Raw genomic sequence first — 21531 nt, forward strand, 5'->3', positions numbered from 1 at the left:
AGTATCGTCTGCAAACATCAATGCGGGCACACGACCTGATACCAATTTAGGAGCGTCATTATCTACCACACGATTTATGTGGTCAATAAGACCATTAATATAAAGGCTGAATAGTGTCGGGGCCAGGACACACCCTTGGCGAACGCCTTTTTGAACGGGAAAACGTTCAGTAAGCTCACCATACTTACCACACCTTACTTGGGCAAAATAAGTAAGGTGGAAGGCCCAGTTCTGCCGGGAATTGAAACAATTTAGTTCGTGGGACTAGATCGAATGCCGCCCGCAGGTCCACAAACACAAGTTGAGGCTGCCACCCTCAACCAAAGCTGTTTTCCAATACAAGACCTGCAGGCGAAAAATCTGATCTAGGGTAGAAGTACCAGCCCTGAAGCCTCCCTGAAGTGTGGAAAGAATCCCATTCTCCTCAATCCATCCCAAGACCCTGTCCAAAAGAACCCTCCCCATTAATTTTTGTGAGGTATCAATAAGGCTAATAGGCCTATAATTGGAGGGGGTTAATGGACAGCCCTTTTTAAAAACGGGTACTATTTCGGCCCCAAGCCAGGTGTAAGGTACTTCACCCCCCTGTAAGATACGATTAAACAGGACAGCCAAGTATGGTGCCCATATCTTTGGTTGAGCCCTAAATAGGTCCCCTGGCAATTTATCCAAGCCGGGAGCCTTATTTGGGAGCATTTTTTCGATTGCTGTTTCCACCTCAACCAAAGTGAAGAGTTCAGATGGGGCATAGCACCCTGGGACAGGTAGAAAATCTGGGGTATCAATAGACAGACTATCAAGATCGCTCGCGCCATAAAGATCACTAAAATGACGTTCCCAAGTTGAAGCAGCTATGTTAGGGGCAGGGGCGTGGGAATGCCCACTAACTCCAGTTGCGACAATGGTCCAAAAGGATTTTATGTCCTTACAGCTAAGCGCATGGCCCAGCTCTTCCCACAGTACAGCCTCCCCTTCCTTCTTAGCTTCGCTGATTGCCTTTTTATACAAGGAACGATTTGCTCTAATTTGTTCCCTGTCCTTAGTTTTTATTGCAATCAGCAGGTCCTTTTTGGCTGTGCGGCAGGTTTTATTAAACCACCTAGCTGTTAAGGCCCGAGACTGTTTAACCCTTTTTACTGGGTACAGAGTGTCCTTTAATGCAACAACCAGATTGCCATGAATATCTGTAGGGCTACCTACAGACCCGACTCTCCCCATCTCTTCTATGAATGGTATTATTATTCCATACAGTTCCGCCAGCTTACTAATGGACATTTGGATTTCTGGCCACTTTACTCTCCTTCTACAATTTGTGATTGTCAATGGATCAATCACAAGATGGTCACCCGGAGCAGGATTTTTAAGTCCAAAACTTCCTGGTTTAAAGGTCAGGGCTAGAGCATTATGGTCACTATCAGACCTCTCAATGACCACAAATTCATAGAGCCTGTCCCAATGTCTGGCTTCAATAAAAATGTAGTCAATTATTGAGGTATGATTTTCTCTGTTAAACGTTACTTTACCAGGTCTATCTGGCATCACCCTTCCATTGCATGCTCGCAGTGATGTAGCTAAGGAGAGTGACTGCAATTGCAAGACAAGGGGGGTCCATACCTTGGCCAAAGGGGCCAGTGGGTCAGGAATATTCCATAATGCATCTACTTCATCACGATCTCCCGTATTTGGGTCCAGAAGAGGCTCAAAATGGCAGTTAAAATCCCCGCCCAGGATTAGCACAGTAGAGGAGTCAAGTGACTGTAAGAGTTTGAACATTACAGTAATAGCCTTTGGTTCAAGGCCCCTCTTGATAGGCCTTGAATAGACATTTATCAGGGCAATACTTGGGCCATTCACTACATCCAATAATACAAGTTGTACATCCCGAGAATCAGTTGGGATATCCTTCGCCTTAATCCCCAGATGGGAGCCAACCCATATAGACAGTCCCCCCGATGGCCTTCCCCTACCACTCTTACATGCTAAAATATCAAATGTTGCAAAACCCGGGGCCGCACTCTCTTTAAGCATCCAGGTTTCTTGCAGCATGCAGATGTCAAAGGAAGAGACGAATGTACCCCACTCAGGGTTGGGGAGTTTATTTTTAAGGCCTGCCACATTCCATGAGATGATTTTAACCCCTTCGGCGTTGGGGGCTTGCTTAGTTATTTGAAGTTCCAGTGAGTTAGTGGGATTGCTCAAGATAAAGGAACCAGCATCCACCCTCTGTTTGGTTACGCATTTTAAAGGGGGACATGGAGTAGAGGGAGGGACAGTTGGTTCTGGGGTCAAGATCCTCTTCAACGGGCTTTGTCGTTCAGTTTGTCCAGGATTACCATTTTGCAGTAGCCCCAGATGTACTAGTTGATCTGACTGGATTTCGACAAGGGGGAATTTTGTCGTATGTCTCATCTGTCAATCGCAATCATCAAGATTCGAAAGAACCTCATATCGATTCGAGACATCCAGTGGCGTAAGAGGGATCAAATGGTCCAGCCTCCCAGTACGATTCCCATAGCTCCATGGTAGTACAGTGTCCCACCTTGGAATGCTATCAAGGATCATTGGTTTGGGATTAATTTCGAACCTTGTATACCCTTTTTTATGGAATGGACGAGAATTAGTCAAGGAAAAGGAAGGAACCCCAAGGTATCTTGCTCTACTCCCTTGGTTTCTGGGGTAAAAAAAGGTTAACTCCAAGGGAGTAATGGAAGTACCAAATGTCTCTGCAGGCCAATTAAGGATATGTCTTACAGCCGCGGGGTCCCTAAAGTTAATAAGAATTAGATCCCCCTTAATATCCTTCTTCCTGCTTCCCAACCAATCCAGTCGGCGAACGTGGAGAATTTCGCCATTGATGATATGGGGGAGTGGGCGGTTTTGACTCAGCCAATGTACAGTCTTATTTTTAAGCTGAGGAAATCCCTCCCTCTTACCATCAGGCAGTTTAGGAACTCTCGCCAACACTACCACATAGGGGACTGCTTCAGGAGGTAATTCAACCTGGGGCTCCCTGAAATTTTTGCCCCTAGCAACACTGGGACTCGTGCACTCATTAAAGCCCACATTTTTTCCATCTCGTTTATCCCCAACCCTCTGGGTTTCATTTGGGACTAATACAGCCGAATGTCTTGCAGGTTTAGGGGTTAATTGGGACAGCTCTTTAGCGCCAGTAATCATTACACTAGCTCTAGCTGGACCTTCTCCTGCGACAGAACATGGGAGTAATTTGGTTACAGCGGGAGAGCGGTCCAACATTACTATATCTCTAGTCTGTCCCATTTTGTTACTGATGGCCAATTCTATATTCCCCAGTCTTTCCTCAACCCTCTTTAGCCTCTCAATAATAGGTAAAAGGACCTTATAAGGTGCTCAATACTTTCCAGAGGGTAATTTAATTGTATTTCCTTAGGAGGACAATGTTGGGGGGTACCTACTTCCACCAGGTTTAGTACAGTATTCGAAACAACCTTTGGGGTTTGTACAGGCAAAGTGGGAGCGTTAGGGATAGTAACAACAGGTTTGGTGATAGTCATATCACTTCTCCCAAAGTCAGTGTGACTAATTTTAGGTCTACATGCATCTCCACCCTTCTTTCTCCTTTTCTTGAGTGGTGGGCCGGGAACTTTAGACTGCAATAGATTTCTGGTCTTCCTTTTAGTAGGCTCTTTATATGACAGGGAAGAGATTGGTAACACTTCTGCTCCCGACAAAGAGTCACACGAGCATGAAATAGTTATTAAATGTGTAGAATCCAAGGAATTAGGTGGGGAAGATGGAGGAGATAACTCCCGAAGAAGTGCAGGGACACCGTCTAATGAGATCAAGTCATCACTAGACGGGTTTACTACCGACTGGGTATCTTGTTGTAAAGAATCGATAGGAGGCCTTTTCTTCAAACACTCAATTGACTGGCGGCGCTCGGCCCTTCGCTCAGCTAGTATATCCTCCATCTCTAGGTCCATAGTGACCTTACTAAAGTATCGGTCCAATGTACCCTTAGCCAAACCACCAGGCTTTATAGATGACAAGGACTCTTGATTCTCAGCCATAGTGTCTTGAATAAGCAAGCGACCGCTACAGAAGAAAGGGAAAGGAATAAACAACCCCAAGCGAAGAATGTCACACACTGAAATAATCCAGATATGTCCCAATCAAAGTCACTGGCCCACAACAGGCCTATCTCCAGCCCAAGACAATCCACAGGAAGTGACAAAATGTATCCTAATAATCAGGTGTAACTAATATAGCCAGTCAGGGTAGGTCCAATAACGCAAAATAGGAAGACAATATGCAGATAAGTAAGATGGCAGGACAGGCCGGCACTTTCAACACTTACAGATTAGTAGAAGTGTGCCGGATGTCAGAGGGTATGCCCAGCCTGGCCTCGAGCTGTCCTTGACGGGCAAGGACGGGCCTGCCCTTGGCCCGGGCTTCGCCCGCGTGCGTCCCGCGCTGCGGTGGTACCTATGGGTCTTTAAGCTGTTCCGGCGCGGCCGCGTAGCGTCACTGGCGTGCGCGGCCGCAAGGTGTGCAGGGATTTGTAGGCCGTTCCCCTCACAGCGGCGCTCTCCAAAGATGCCAGTTCCTGCTCCCACTGCTGCTGAGCCGTTCCCCTCACGGCTAACGAGATGCCAAATAGACTCTGGCCACAGGTAAAGCGTCCCGCGCTGCGGTGGTACCTATGGGTCTTTAAGCGGTTCTGGCGCGGCCGCGTAGCGTCACTGGCGTGCGCGGCCGCAAGGTGTGCAGGGATTTGTAGGCCGTTCCCCTCACGGCGGCGCTCTCCAAAGATGCCAGTTCCTGCTCCCACTGCTGCTGAGCCGTTCCCCTCACGGCTAACGAGATGCCAAATAGACTCTGGCCACAGGTATAATTTTTTATTCTTTCACTTCTTCGAACTATCACATTACATATTAACAAGTTGACCATGGCTGAGCGTCAAGGTTTAGCATTTGACGATTTGATAGCTCAATCCATTTTGACAACACCTAGTATAATTGATACCTTTCAAGGGGGCACTTTGACACAGGGGGATGATTGGACCAAACTACTCTCTCTCAGAAAATCCCACTCCCGTGTCTATATACACGGTGCAATTATGACGGAGTATTTAAGAAGGAATTGCGGACCCACGGGTGTAATAGTTACCAATGCCCCCCGTCTATTCTTAGATGACAAAGTGTTCCTTCAGGATTGGTCTCTGATAGCTTGGCGCTGTACGCGCGATTGGCTGATCCTTATTATCAATACGGCCAAGCGAGTAGCCGACACAATTCTTGTAGAGATACAAACTTTAGAATCTCAGATCAAGGTGACTTTGACAGGGGCTCAGTTTACGAAACAGAATGAGGAGAATAACAAGAACAATAAAGAATTCAAGGACTCGGTTTTACAAACCAAAATTTACAAATTCAAGAAAGACTTAGCGTGTTTTTCAATGGAGAAAGTTTATCCAGCTACTAGTGCACAATATGTACCACCCCAGTTCAATCGACAAGGGAGAAGATATGGCTCCAATTATTCCACTTCTGGAAGTGATGAGTGGTCGAGCGACTCGGACAATTACAATCAGGGCTCCTCTTCTAGGAAAGGCCCTCTTCGTACCAACAGAGGACAATGGCGAGTACAGAGAGGAGGCCCTCCACCTCCTATGTCGCAACCACATTGGTGGACCCCTGGTCCATATGGGTACCCTCCTGTACCTCCACAAGGCCCTATGTTTCCTTTTCAACCGCAACCCCAGATGTACTCCAGCCAGCCTTTTTTAGGCTTTGGCCGGAGCAGATCAAGAGGAAAGCGATGGAACCAAAGAGCACAAGTTAATTGGGAAGACAATCCACCCGCACACTCCACCAGGAGCATGACGGAAGCACAAGCAAGCTCGATCCAAGAGATGACACAGTGATCAATGTGAGTAGCCGCACTCTGCACAAATATGAACAGGCTCTACTTAGCAAAGGTTTGGGCTTTGTCCCAACCTATAACGGTGACATGTTTCAGATCAGACAAGAATTGGCGCAGTTCTTTCGTAAAATCCGCCTTGAATTTTTCTTCAAAGACAAGTCTACAGAGAATACTGATGTGACTGAGATTAATACGGGCCTTAGAAACAAATCCACGTTTAATCCACTCTCTAATCAGGTTCCACCCCAGGTTTTGACTTTTGAGAAAGCAGTAATAGCTCAAGTTACTAAGATGTGCAGTAACAATGCTAGACAGTACCAGAACCTTAACAAAAAAGAATGCCTTTGCTATGGAATCTTTAGCTGCAGACAGCACAATAACCATCAAACCGGCCGATAAGGGAGGGGCCATTGTGGTAATGGACACTTCATCTTATCGGTCTGAATGTCTCACCCAATTTTACAAACCCTTACGTGAGGACCCTACCAAGAGATTACAATCTGAGATCAAGATTCTTGTGGAAGAAGCAGTGTCCAATGGCTGGATTACTGGACAGGAAGCTGAGTTTCTCACCAAGAGTCACCCCATCATCCCTTATTTCTATGCGCTACTCAAAGTGCATAAGGTTCAGAGACCTCCTCCGGGACGTCCAATTATTTCTGGCCTTGGGTCTCCACTTGAACCTTTATCCACTTTTGTGGATCATTTTTTACATCCTCTGGTGTTGGACATGCCAACTTATCTGAAAGACACTAAGGATGTTTTGAATTTGATCGAAACTATTAATGTTGACAGTGATTTCCTCGTCTCTTTTGACGTGGAATCACTCTACACATGTATTCCCCAAGATGAAACCCTATCTAAGGTTGAAGCTTTGTTATTGGAGAAAGTTCCTGAGTCCATCACTCCAGTTTCTTTTATAATGAATTGTGCTCGTATAACAATGAAGGAAAACTTCTTCAAATTTGAGGAACAATTGTTCTTACAAGTGTCCGGTACATCTATGGGCAGTGTCTTCGCCCCAATCCTGGCGAACCTCTATGTCCATAGTTTCGAACAAGAACATATTTTTGGCACTCAGAACCCGTACAGTCATCATATACGCTGTTGGAAACGTTATATTGATGACGTTTTGGTGATGTGGACAGGTTCAGATTCTTCTATTAATGACTTCAAGGCATGGTTAAATTCCCAAAATGCATTTCTCAGGTTTACATGTGAGTTCAGCAAAGTGTGCTTACCTTTTCTTGATGTTTTCATTTTTCCGACAAGTGAAGGATTAGGCACGGAACTCTACAAAAAACCAATGGCAAAAAATTCATTCTTGCTATTCGACAGCTTTCATCCTAAAGCTTTACATCAAAATTTGCCCTTCGGACAATTTTTACGTATTAAAAGGAATTGTTCAACAATGGTGAAATATCAGGAACATGCGAAAGAACTGATGAACCAACTCATAATAAGACACTATCCACAGAAACTGGTCAAGCAGTCTTTAAAACTAGCAGCGAATAACAATAGGGCTGCCCTACTTGAACCCACAAGCCCCAAGGAGCCTATGAACAGATTGACTTGCGTCAACACTTTCTGTAGTTTCTCCAATAAGATTAAAAAAAGCATCTTGTCTAATTGGAAGATATTGAGCATTGGGACAACACCACTTCCACGTCCCCTTTTTGCTTTTAAGCGTAGTACCAATATCAGAGAGAGACTGATACATACTCGTCCCTATGAAACCACTACAACTCAACAAGATACCTTGTGGAGTTTACCGGCCGTAAGAGGTCATTTTCCCTGCGGCAGTTGCGCTGCATGTGCACACACTGAACACACCACCAAAATTAATATTGGTACATCGAAACCTTGGATATTGACAAATCACACTAACTGCAACAGCAGTAATCTTATCTATCTGATTACTTGCCCGTGTTCGCTTCAGTATGTGGGAATAACGACACAAAGAGTCAAAACACGAATTTTAGAACATAAAAGTTCAGTTCGTTGTAGGAAGACCTCCACTAAATTGACTCAACACTTTGTAACAGCACAACATTCACCTCAAGAACTGAAATGGACAGTGCTGGAACAGGCATTTATTTCTAAACATATCATTGACATTTCCACTTTTCTTTTTAGAAAAGAGCAGCATTGGGTTTTCAGACTCAATAGTCATCTCACTGGTCTGAACGATGATATCCCTTGGGTTTCACTATGAGATAGTATTCACTCACTGAGTAATAGTCATTGGGTTTTACTATGAGACAGTACCCTTTCATTGAGTAAGAGTCACTGCGCTGTTATGTACAGTTGCATTATAATCTGACTTATAGAAATACATGTCGTTTTCTATTGAGTGTATTTCATCTTTGTTGTGGACGGATGGTCTTTTAGATTGCCTGTTTGACAATGGGTGGTTACTATTTGTGCCACTGTTTCTTTAAGAGTTGTTGACTCGCCAAGGATATTTTGTGCATCTCTATTTTGCAGTGTATGGATGGGCTTTTTGAACAGCCTGGTTGACAATGGGTGATTACTATGTTTGTCACTGTTTCTTTTAACGAAACTGTCGACTCACCATAGATATGCAAGGTGCATGCGCTGCATACAGGACACTTTTTTACACACAGACGCTTTGTTAGCATCTGAACTGAGCATGCGCGAGAACGCGGTGCGTAGCCGCACCGGTTGCAAATTACTCAAGGTTGTTGGAGGATATATAAGCCCATGCTCCTCCACCCAGCACTCACCTCCGGCAGCAGGCTCTATCGGACTAGAGGTACCAACGGACAGGTGAGTGCGGGTGTTGGTTTTGGAGCTGATTTATTTCATTTTTCTATTTACTCGATACCGGACATGCTTTTCACAATCAGTTTCGTGTCCTAGACCTAATTACGCAATTGACGTGAGTACGTAGGCTGGGGGTTGCTCCTTTGACTTGTAGTAATTCTCTCTGAGGTACCAACATCGTGCATTTTAACAAATGCATTTGTTGGTCATCATCAAAAAAAAAATTCCATTCCGAGGTGGCAGGATTTATTTAATAAATTTTACAGACCAGAGCGGTTGCAACGATTGTTCGTTTGATCGCCACAGTGAACGGTATAATGTTCCAATGGTGTGTTATGTGGCGTTTGCTGATCTGACAGTTTTCTGATAAACTTGGGCACATATTCTCTTTCTCATTTTCTGAAACAAGATAAGAGGGATGTTGGTTTGTTAGTACGTTTGACATACAACTCTCTCTGTTTAAGATAGTTATGCAGCATTGGAACAAATGCTTATTTTAATTTAGTTTCTCGTATTGAATCCCTTTTCTTTTTCTTTCTTAATTGGAACTACACTCACCGAGCTGGTTCACCAAAAACGTCTATGAATAGGGTTATCTTTATTATTAGGCGATTGGGTGTTAACGATTTTTCCATATATTGAGACTTATATTCTACACAAAAACAAAAACAAAAAATTTGACGTTCCTTTTTAGAGCGGTGCCCCCTTCCTGAGCGGTTGCCAGGTAGAGGTGAGGTCCTGTACCCAGCTGTGGCGGGTAAGGTGTTTATTTTGGCTTTATAATTATTTGTGTGGATCACTTTTTCAGCATGATCACATTCGTGATATATGTTATTTATACCTGACATTTGTTATATTTCCTTTGTTATAGGTATCAGCACATTTTGATAAGTGACGGACCCATGACTTTGTATTGGTCTGATATCCTTTTTTTGTTCTTTCACTTTATTGTAAGCAGCAGCATCTTTCTATAAGGTCCTGAAGAACGCCTGATCCAATTTGGATATGTAGGGCTGAAACATGTTGACCACTAACCATCATATTACAGCGGTTTAAATCCATACCGTTGGTACACTGCCATTTTAACCCTGACAATAGGCACATCTTTATTATAATGTTGTTCTGATGCCTTCTAGCCAGTTTTAGCTTGCACATTCCATCACATTTTTTCATAATTTCTCTTCTTTTTTTGCGCTGCGACCTTACTCACACATTTTTGCTCACCATATGTGGATTTAGTAAATCCTCCATATCCTAAACAAAACATCCCTGAGCTCCTCCCTCTCAGAGAGGGGGTTGTAGCCCTCAAACGAACTAGGATTTTCCTTTGGGAGGAGAGTCCCTATGATGAAGCATGTCACCTTTGGTGAGTGAGGGATTACGTCCTTTAAAGGGATCTGCCCTTACATGTAACCTCTGACTATTAACCATCAATCAATTGTTTGATGATTATCCCATTTATTCATTTATGCAGTTTATGTTTATGGCTACTGTAGACCCTAGGATTTCTATGTTTGATAACAGTTAATTTGGGGATATAATCCTTAGTGATCTTTAAACTTTTTCCCTTGGACCCTCTTCTTTAAACTGTGTTGTTTTCTAACACCAAGTGTGCCCCCAGTGCAGGACTTCAAATCACCAGAGAGTGCTCCTGCCCAGCCCCAATACACATCTGCCTGTCTGGGAAGGTGGTTACACCTCCCGGGCACAGGAAACCTATTGTCCAGGCCTCCCCTGCCAGCGTTTCGATCAGCAGCAGGAGGCCAGACCCGTGTCTGTGGCATCCATTTTGTGATGCCCGGGTTGTAGAAAGTCTTTACCGGGTTGACCAGTGTGAACATGTCTCCCCCTCTAGAAGGGTGGAATGCTACCCCCACCGCCAGAGCTGGCGGGGGGGGGGGGGATAGTATTCCAAAGCGTTTGGCACCAAACATGACATGTTTCCGTGCAGCCATCCCAAAGTTAGCATTTACCGTGCGGTTATAATGCTTTTAAGAGTATATGGTCAGGCTGCACCACAAACAGCATCAGAGGAGGTACTCCGAATGCTGCAGAGGGGCTCTGCTCATGCAGGGGCACCCTCTCACATAAAAACCAAGCACTCTGCCTTCAGGATTATTAAGGCCTGCCATAGGAGTGACTTATAGGTTTTATATGTGTGTGCAATGGTAGTGACATAGGTATTTTGGAGTGCTTCCCAGGGGTGGCATAATACATGCTTCAGCCCCTGGTAGGCCTCTGAGGTACCTATGCCCTAGGTACATAGTATACCATATACTAGGGGCTTATAAGGCACTCCAGAATCCAATTAGATATGTACCTAATGTACATGGAAACCATTTTAGAGAGAAAGCAGATAGACTGGAGCCCTGAATAGCAGGATCCCAGTACAACTAAGTCATAAACCAGCAAAACACCAGGCAAAAAGTGGGGGCAACCATATAGTCAGATTCCACCTTCCTACAGGATATGTCCCACAGACCATTATTGAAACCTTATAAGGCAATGATACCCCCATAAGTGCAGTATGGAGCCGAAGTCTTGTGTCTAAATGGGAAGACTAGTTGGGACATCGAGGAAGGAAAATGTTTGAAACCATTAATGTCATTACCAGGCTCCTCTATGATTCAGGCGGTCCGATTGGATACTAGGATTGACATCATGGAGTGTGCCGGTGCAAGTGGCCCTTCTAAGAATCTGGAAAAGATTGGGTTCTGAGGAAGTCACAAAAGTATCACAATGGTGCAAGGAGAAGGCCTTGCATAGTGACTTAAATTGGGCCAACTATAATAAATGGATGCTCCAGACAGAGAGGTGAATTCTTCATAAATCGGGTTTATTTAGAGAAAGCACTTCAGCCATGGCCAGGAGCGTTGTACCCTCAGAGGCTCGGTCAGCAACTGCCAGTGACCGGTCGGACCCCCGAGGATGCACACTCCACTCACGGGCACAGAACATAGAATGCTAATACAGCAACAGTAACATTAGCGTAATATCACAGTGCAGAGTAACACAATAATGTAAACAAATACTTATACTTAAACCACTACAGCCAATGAGGTCAGAATGAAATTGTGCACAACGTGCAAAAACCTAAAAGTGAAATTCAATCAGGCGACATTCTTGGTAGAAGCTACAAACGGGGAGCTTATAACAGTAGGAAAGGAAGTTTCCAGGCTAAATGATATGTTGTACCTGAGAAAGAAAGTATCAATTCATTATATGATGAATAGCTGGGAGAATGAAATGTGGTACCCATACCTGGAAACACTACCTAACCCCGGCCTTAGAGCCGAAGTGCTCAGATGGAGAATAGGTGTTAACCACTGGGTCTCACATGTAAATAGAAAAGCAGTAATGGTACAATCTGATGCCAAATGTCACTGTGGATTAGGCACTAAGTGTGACAACCTACATATTTTGTTGGACTGTCATAAATTTGTGCCACAGCGGAAACTGTATCTACAACCCATTTTTTTGAAATATGGTAGAACTGAGCGCCTGTTAGCAATTAAACTCCTTACTGACATCCCAAACCTCGATATAGCAATTCCCATGGCAAAATATATGAAGGTGATAAAAAGGTCCATGCTGTAATTAAAAATGGTTGGATAAACAATTTGCATGGAGGTAAAGTGGGGTATACTATAAACACATTGTGTTTAGACTGTAACATCAGTTTTAAGATATATTCTTAGACAGTTTTTATCGTTGAGAATATTATGAGTGCTTTTTTAGGAAACTGGTAAACCGTGGAGGGAGGTACGAACTGCCCTTTTAAAGTGTTAGCGAAAACTGTGTTGTAGGTCTTAAATTATTTATTGTAATATGTTTTTATGTTGTTCATAGACCTTCACTCTAAATAAACGTATTTCTAAACTGAACTACTGGTTGTTTTCTATAAAGACAGTTAGTTAGAGGCAGTTGAACAAAAGGAAAGCAATTCTGGTATTTTACTGACCTCTACAGGTCATTTTATATCAAGACAGTTAAATAGATGCAGTTGAACAGAAAAAAAGTCCCTAAGCAAAGGCAGAAGCAGACAAGTCCTGGGGCTGATCTCCAGATCCCACAAAGTACATACAACACACCTTCCAGGCAGTGCAAGCGCTGTCTAGACTCAACCTTGAAAACCCTATCATGGTAGTTGGGACTAGTGAAAGTCACACAAACTACTGAAGAGTAACAAATAAGTAAAAGAGGACATTTAAACATTGTCTCTCCAGTGTGGATTTTGTAGGTTTTTTTTTCTGAATGTGAGCAGAAAGTCTTTTAATGAAAGAGACTGGAAAAACAACTTGAAAATAAATTTTGAGTTGAATTTTTATCCAAAGGGACCGTTCAAGTAAATTTTTTGAGCAGAAAACACATTTTATTCTTTCTTTTTTTATCACAAAGAAAGTGCCATGGAGACTGTGAGCTATACTGTACATACAGTAGCACCTTCCTCACTGGTTCCTGAAGCCTACTCCCTCTGTTGTATTCAGCCAATGGGCATTTTGGATTAGGATTTTAATTGGAAAGCATTACTCTCTTTTTGTCTGCAATCTTCACTGCATCCACACACTTACATTATTTTACTTTTTGGGAAACACCAAATATGTTCAATGCAGTACTTTGAAAAAGTTTGCAATTTAAGGTAGGTCAGGTACAACATGTTTTTTCCTTTTTGTGTTTTTTTTCTTTTTGTTTGGTGATGTATGGCTTGAGGTTAGGAGAAGGGGTCTTTGTGGGGTTAAGATGTTGAAGGGATTTTGTTTGCACATTTGCTAAGGTGCTTGTGCTCTCTCCCTAAATCATAGTAATATTGGCCTACATCTGATTGGCACATTTAATTTACTGAAAAGTCCCTAGTAAAGTGGTACTACATATACCCATGGCCTGCAAATTAAATGCTTCTAGTGGGCTTGCAGCACGCATTGTGCCATCCACATAAGTACCAACATAAAACATGACTCAGGCCTGCCAATGCAGCCTGTAGTGCAGTTTTAAACTTCCATTTCAACCTGGCACATAAACCCTTTGCCAGGATAAACCTTCCTTTTTAGTATATATATCACCCCAAGGTAAGCCCTTTAGGCCCGTTGGGCAGGGTGCATTGTATTTAAAAAGCAAATCATGTATTCTTAAGTTTTACATGTCCTGCTAGTGAAAACATCTCCTAAACGTGTTTTCACTTCTTTAAGGCCTGTATCTCACATTGCATAACATTGGGTTACCTTATTACATTTAACAAGTGGTAACTATTGACTGGGAGCAGGTTGGAATACCATGTTCAGACTAGAATGATTTGTAATTTAAAATCCCCTTTAATGATAATGTTGAATTTTAGTCAAAGTTCTGAAAATGCCACTTTTAGAAACTTGACATTTCCCTGTCCTTACCATTTGTGCCTTCTGTCAGTATCTTGGGCGACATGACTGTGAAGGGATCTACCGTTGGACTTTGTGTGTTCCTCCTAGACAGTGAGACATAAGGGGAGTGGATGTCGGCAGGGTAAGCCATCCTGCCAGGATGGTTGGGGGCGGAGCTGTTGCCTCCCCACTCATACTTCAAAGGGCTTGCACCTAGCACACACCAAGGAATCTCATACTAGTCATTTATCACCCTAGACGTCTTGAAACCTTGGCAAGGGGAGGTATTAACTTTCCAGCACCAGATGGGGGGTAGTATAGGGTTATCCCCAATTCCAAGACTTGTATCAGGTATAATTATTGGAACCTCAGAACAACTCTCCAGTACACCTCTGGACCTGCAGACATTGCAAGAGGAAGGACTGCCTTTTACCTAGAAAACTGTCCTGCTGCTTGAAGCCTGTCTTGTTCCTCAGTAAAATGCTGGGCTGCTTGAGGCCTGCCTTATCCCCCAGAAGACTGCCCTGATGCTTGATGTATGCCCTGATTGCTGATAAGAAAGACTTAACCTGATCCCTTCATCCCAGGCAATCTGAGGGACTCCAAGGACAGTTAACTGACCTCCTGTTGTGAGCTACAGGGACGCAACAAGGTCCAGAGTTATACCCTCATCTGCCCACTAGACCTGCTGAATCTAGACCTGCCTAGACTTGCAACTGGACCTACCTGAGCCCTGCTGCCCACTGTTAGAGTAAGTTCCTGGTCCCAAAGAGGTGACTCCTCAGGTCCTGGACCCTTGGCTGGCATCAGAGTGAACTCCGAAAGAAAAGGAAAAATCCTGATGTCTTGGGATCCTTGCGACCACTCATGGCCCTGTTCAACCAAGACTCTGTCGCCTGTGACAATCAGCGCAAAGCTCCAGTGATTCTTCATACTACAGTGCTTGCCATCAACCTGCAATACGAGATCTGCGCTTTGCGCTACAGCAAGGACAGCTTGCAGTGACTACAAACACAAAGCTTCAGCAATGACCACCCGCAAGGCCAGACTGGATCTTCTCACTACAGCGATGACTGTCCTCAACGCCAAGCCTGCTTTTAGTGCTACAGTGATGACTATTGGCGACAGTCTCCCTGCTTCTCGCAGCCTCATCCAGCACAAACTTGACTTTTCAGCAGGACTAACCTGGTCCCTGTAACAGGCCCACACTCCATTGAGGTCGGCCTGAACCTGTGACTTTCCCATGGTCTTGCATAACCAGATGACCATGAGTGGCGCTCTGTGCTTTTAGGCGCTATACTTACCTAAAACTTTGAAATCCAATATTTCCTGTTCTACTGATAGGATTTTTTGTTGTACTCGTAACATTTTATTTATGAAAAAATCACTCTATTTTTTCCAACTTGGATTATGATTTTTATTGAGTTGTGTTTTTTCTTTAATACTTTATGTGTCATCTGCTTTACATTTTGCCTCTAAGTTAAGTCTAACTGATTTTGTGCCAGTCTACCAGAGGGTTAAGCACAGGTTAATTTAGTGGCATGTGTGGTTCACTCTGACAAGGATTGTGGTTGTGGCTTGAGTGTGTTTCTTCCACCCCCTCAGCCAATAACCCAACTTCTTACAGGGAGTTTTAAAAATTTGTTTCAATTTCTTTTCTGAAATTGCTGATTTACTGATGGTGGGTAACAGCTGTCCCATGAGTGGGCCCAGACAACATTTTGGGTAAGTGATATCTATCTGCACAATCCTTTCCCTGTAATGCTATAACATTTTTTTGAAGGGGTAGGAAGGTGCACCAGGCACGATAGGGAAACCATGTTCTTTTTCTCCATGTCACCTTCTTCTTATCTGGCCATGCAGAAGTGGCTATTTTGTATAGTCTGTGTATGTACTTTTCATAGGCTGCCATTTTCTCTTAGTTCTCCATTACTTCATCTTTGCTGGTCATGTGGCAGTGGCCATTTTGTGTAGGATATGTGTGTGTGTGTATGTTGCCCATTTTTTCTTTGTTTTCTATGACTTCTGGCCGTGTTTGCTGGTAATGTGGTTCATGAGCTAGCTATCACCAGTACTTTCAGCCAGTGTGTGTTTCAACACTTTTATTCCACTTTTAAAAGCCATTCCAATGTACGTTGATAGAAGTCCATGATATTATTTTGCTTTTTCATGCCATATTAATTGTGTTTTTGTGACTAATGTATTACACAGTTATTGTTTTTAATTCATTTATTTGATTTTGTGCCTGCCCCCAAAGGGTACCCATGGGACATAGAGTGGAAGTAGCATTTATTTCAATTTTGCCTGTCCTCCTTCCTCTAGTGGGTCCCCATGGGCTCTGGAGAGGCTCTACCAATCATTTCATTAATTTTATTTTATATTTGCCTGGCCCCTCCCATGCCCCCCGGGAGATTCTGGAATGGTGTAAGCAAATATTTACTTCATGTATTCTATTTTTGCTTACCTCCCTGTCTCCCACTGGGTTGCTATAGGCCCTTGAGAGCATCAGCAATTCTTTAATTTCTTAATTCAACTTTTGCATGCCCGCTGACTCCAATAGTGTTCATATTGGCCCTGGAGGGACAACAGGTTAGATTTTGATGTATAATGTCTAACAAAAAAATGTTTATACATGGATATACTATTGTTAAGCATTTGTGATGATGACGATGAAGACTCGTATTACATTGAATAGATTGTCCAAGTCTTACTGACTTCCTGCGAATTTTTTATTGTCTTCATGTCCACATGCAGTTCAACCATGCACAATACTGCAATGAACAGACACCTTCAAATTAGCTGACAATGCTGTGGTAAGTTTCCCTGCTTGTGCATAGTACTAACCTATATAAAAAAAAGAGAAGATGGCCTCAAAGGATGAGGTTCCTGCCAAAAAAGTGGCGAGTGAGTAGAAGATGGCATCAAGTCCGCATAATTTTCTAGTAATGTGACTTACCTGCTGTACCCTCCTCTGGACAGAAAAGGGCTGGGTGTAGGATCACCCATGAATCAACAACAACACCGCACAAACCAAAGCCAGTGTCTCACAGCACAGCAGTGACTACAGTCATGGAGAGCAGTGAGTTTCAAATGAAATTATACCAGCAGCAGATCGAATCTTCACAGGAAAGTCAACAACAGGAACCACAACCTGTAAAATCTCATCTTCTAGAAGTAGGAGGAGAGCAGAAAGTTGGGCTTTCTGCAGAGTAGAATGTTGTTGTGACTGCTCTTCCATTTGACTCATCAGCCTCACAATCTCTGACAAGGAAAAAAACAGCACTACCCCAGCTTTTTCAAGCCACCTTTCCAATGATCTTGACATGGATTGGAACTCAACCGAGAACCGCCACAAAATAAAAGGAAAAAGGAAGGTTCTTAAAAGCCTTGGAGTGCAGAAGTTAATGATCAACCAGTGACTGTTATTGTGGAGAGTTTCACGGACAAAGTACTTTTCACCTCTATTCAACCTGCTCTTAGTCACGTAGCTCCAACAACACCACCTCCTCCTTTTATCTTTTAAAGAAGACTCAAAACACTACAGAAACCACCACCCCTAGAGCTGTCACAGCCCAACCCGGAGAAAGAATGACACAGATTCACCTCAACAAGTTCTTCAGATGATGCCACAATATGAAGCTCTACTCACCAATTTGGAACTTCTTTACACTTAGGCCACATGAGAAGCACATTGCAGAATGCATAATTTGCAAAACAAAAGTTTGTTGAGGCAAGCCTGGTGGACATTTTGGCGCATGGCTTATCTGAAAAAGAAACATACAATCATGTGGGAAGAGTATCTCAAAACAATTGCTTTTGGAGGAGGGAGAGAATAAGATGGTCAACCCATAGAATGAGATGGTAGATATTTATTGTACAGTTAGTTAAAACCATTACAAAAAGATCATTTTAAAAGAGAACAAAGAAAAAAAAAACTTTATACATCTTTTAGTGCCCAACTTAAAATAAGGATGGTTGTATGTTTAAAAACTGCATTCAAAGTTTGAGAGTCCTAAAATCGGTCAGTTCCAGCGCTGGGGGAATAGGAAGAGTGCCGAGCTGAGGAAATTCTCACATATCCTGTGGGCTTTTCAGGCTTAACCTGGTTAATATTACTCTGTCAGGGTTCATGTTGTGTTGTGTCAGTCCGTAATGACAGTCTTGCGAGAGCGTGTTCTCCGCACGTTGTTGTGTTCTATGCTGATTTGGTAGTCTCACTGCTCCGGAGTGGTCCTTAATGATCAAGATTTGTTTACCCACTGAAGGGTAGGATGTAGAGCTGGTTTTCTTTATGTATTTTCCTTTAATCTTCAGGTTTGTGTCTTCTCCTTTCTTAGAATTTTACAGGCTTAAGTATGTTATGGGACCTGATTACAATTTTTCTTGATGGTCTTCCATTTTAAATCTGATTTCTGCAATTTCCAGGAATTTTACAAGGCGGCAACTTAGTTGGACATTGTCGCCCGAAAAGCATGCCAAGACAGCTTGCCTACAAGTTCTTATTCGTTGTTCATTAAAGATTGGTTTTAGAATTGTTCGGCGCTCTTGTAGCAGGACTTTGCAGTTGGTGATAAGGTGTGAGATGTTTTCTACACCATTGCCACAAAGTCGACACTTTGCTGGCAGGGCAGGGTGTAACCATGGCGCTATGTGGGTTGCAGACGGCAGTAGACCCAATTGAAATTTCAAAAACTTATCTTTTATTCTTTTGGTAAAGCAGGATTGCAGATATTTTTGTGGTCTAAGGCTGGTGTATGTTTGTATAGTTAACCAGCCATGCGCTCACTCCGCCAGTTGAATCTTGTCCTGCAAAAGTGATTCCTTTTTAACGATATTATTTACCGCTTTTTTGAGGCCCACCACTGGACCTCGTAGATTCCATAGTTGGTGCAGCCCCAGTGATTCTAATGCATCATCCAAATAGAGCCTTGCTGGACAATTTTCTCTGTATTGCAATTCCTTCCAAAGAAGGGCGTTTAGTGTGTTTTCTTCTCCCTTAGAAATTTTGTACCAGCTTTTTAAATATGCTCCTTTGCGGGCCAGATCTTCCCTGGTAAGACCAAGTTCAAGCCTAATTTGCGCTGGTGATGTATACCTTGGTAAGCCGAAGATCATACGCATTGCTTTGGTTACTGTTCCATCCACAACCTCTGCATCCCTTCCTCTCCTTACTTCACTACCATAAGTGATAGATGGTATCAGTTTTGCCTGTATCACCTTTAGCAGAGGAGAGAGGGTTGGTCCTGTGATCTTGTTTTTGAGGTTTTTTAGGGATACTGCTGTCATTAGACCTCTCTTTTGTATTTCCTTGCATTGAGGTATGAAGCTTCCCTTGGCGTCTACAATGACCCCCAAGTATCTGTATTTGGTAGTAATATCCAATTTTTTTGAGTCCATGAACCAATTGTTTGTTATTTTCCTTGTTTGTTTAGTAATACACATAACTTTTGTTTTTTCGTAGTTGATGTTGAGTTTGTTTGTGATAGAATACTGAGATGTTATGTTTAATAATCGCTGTAGGCCTATCGGGGTCTGGCTAATTAGCACCAGGTCGTCTGCATAGAGTAAGTTTGACATCTGGGTCCCTCCCAATTTTGGCGCGTGTGAATTGCTTTTGTTCAGCAAGTTTGATAATTCGGCCAAGAAGAGATTAAATAACATCGGTGCTAGGACACATCCTTGTTTCACTCCAATGCTTGTAGGAATTTTTTTTTAGACAGAAAATCTCCTTCACCTAGTTTAACCTGAACCCAAGTGTTACTGTGCATACAAATTAGTTGGTTCAGTAGCAGTGAGGGAATTCTCATTTTCTTTAGTTTTTGCCAGAGGATGTTCCTGTTTACGTGATCGAAAGCGGAACTGTAATCAATGAAGCACAGATATAGTGGTTGTTTTATGATAAGTGCCTGGTCAATCGGAAGTGATAAAGTGAGTATGTTTGTGGTCATGCCCATACTTTTGCAAAAACCACTTTGATTGAATGGAATTGCTTTTGTGTCGCCCACCCATGCTGTTAATTCCTCGAGTAAAAGGCCTGCATAATATTTTGCCTCATTATCGAGCACGGCTATGAGGCGATAACTTCCTGGGTTGCTCCTATCACCTTTTTTAAAGATTGGGGAGATTATTGCCCCCCTCCATGACTCTGGAATTGTTGATGTCTGCAAGATTTTGTCAAATATTGGTGTAAGGACCTTGGCCCAGTGTTCAGGGTCTTGTTTGAAAACCAAAGGGGGAATGCCGTTAGGACCTGGTGCACCTTCGCGTCTCCCTTTAGAGATTCTTTTATGGATCTGTAAGTTGTTTATCACAATTCCTTCATTTTGTGCAGAGCCATCGTTGTGTAATGGTGCCTATTCTTCTGTGTCCTTTTTAGGGGTGTGTGGTCCTTTCCACCCTTCCTGGTCTTCGTTTAGATGTTTGCCGAGAAAGTTTACCCAAGCTTCTTCTGTAGGGCAAGATTCAATCCCGTTGTTTCGGTCGCCAATCCTGATATTGACTTTTTGCCAGAATTGTGCATTGTTGTTTGTTTTGGCGTCATAGAGGAGTTTTCCCCAAAAGATTTTGTCTGCTTCTTTTCTTAGTCGCCAGATTAGTTTTCTACGGATTTCTTTTTGCTGTTTTAGCTCGTGGCGAGCGGTGGGTACAGTCCTCACTTTGCGTAGGAGATGGTTAATCTTGCGCTTTAGGGTTTTGACCTGGATGTTGGAACTAAAGTTGTAATCGTTCTTATTTCTTGGTGTATTGATCTTGCATTTTTTCCGAGCATTTTTGTCTTTTCCGGCTCTTCCGCATAATGTTTTTGTGAACCGCACCCACCTCTCAATTGGGTCCATGCATGCTATTTGTGCCTCTTCAAATGCTTGTTTTGCTTGCATTTGGAGTTTTTGCGGATTTGTGATTTTACATTTTATCTTCTGTCGTTGAGGGTGTATTCTGAGCCAAATGTGTTGACGGCCAATGGATTTAGTTTCACTGGGATCCCAATAGTAATTTCCTGGGGGACGTGGTCACTATAATCCATCGTGCCGATTCGGTAATCACTCACCATTTGGTACATGTTCCGAGAGAGGAATGTGAAGTCTATTGTAGAGCTGGCCTTCGAACTATGAAATGTGGCCACTTGTGGGCGGTCTCCTGGAAATCTGCCATTAAGGGCGTGTAGGCCCAGCTCTTTTAATTTTTCCAACAGTCTTCCCGCTATTTTGGAGCTGCTGCCGCCAGAGGTGTTATCTTGTTCACATGGTTCCCATGCAAAGGTGTCCTCACATACTGTAGGCACTGCAGCTGGATTATTAAGCATGTTTAAATTAAAGTCCCCACTGACGATAAGGTTGTTGGAATTTTCAGTTTCCAATAGTTTTGTTAATTCTTCCTTCAGTTGCTGTGCTCCCTTATTTTTCTCCTTGGGGTGTAAATAGAGATTTGTTAGGTGTATGTTTTCATTTTTTTGTTCACGGATTGTCAGAAGCAAAGTCAGTATTGC

The sequence above is a fragment of the Triturus cristatus genome, chromosome 8, assembly GCF_964204655.1.
Source record: "Triturus cristatus chromosome 8, aTriCri1.1, whole genome shotgun sequence".
Taxonomy (NCBI): domain Eukaryota; kingdom Metazoa; phylum Chordata; class Amphibia; order Caudata; family Salamandridae; genus Triturus; species Triturus cristatus.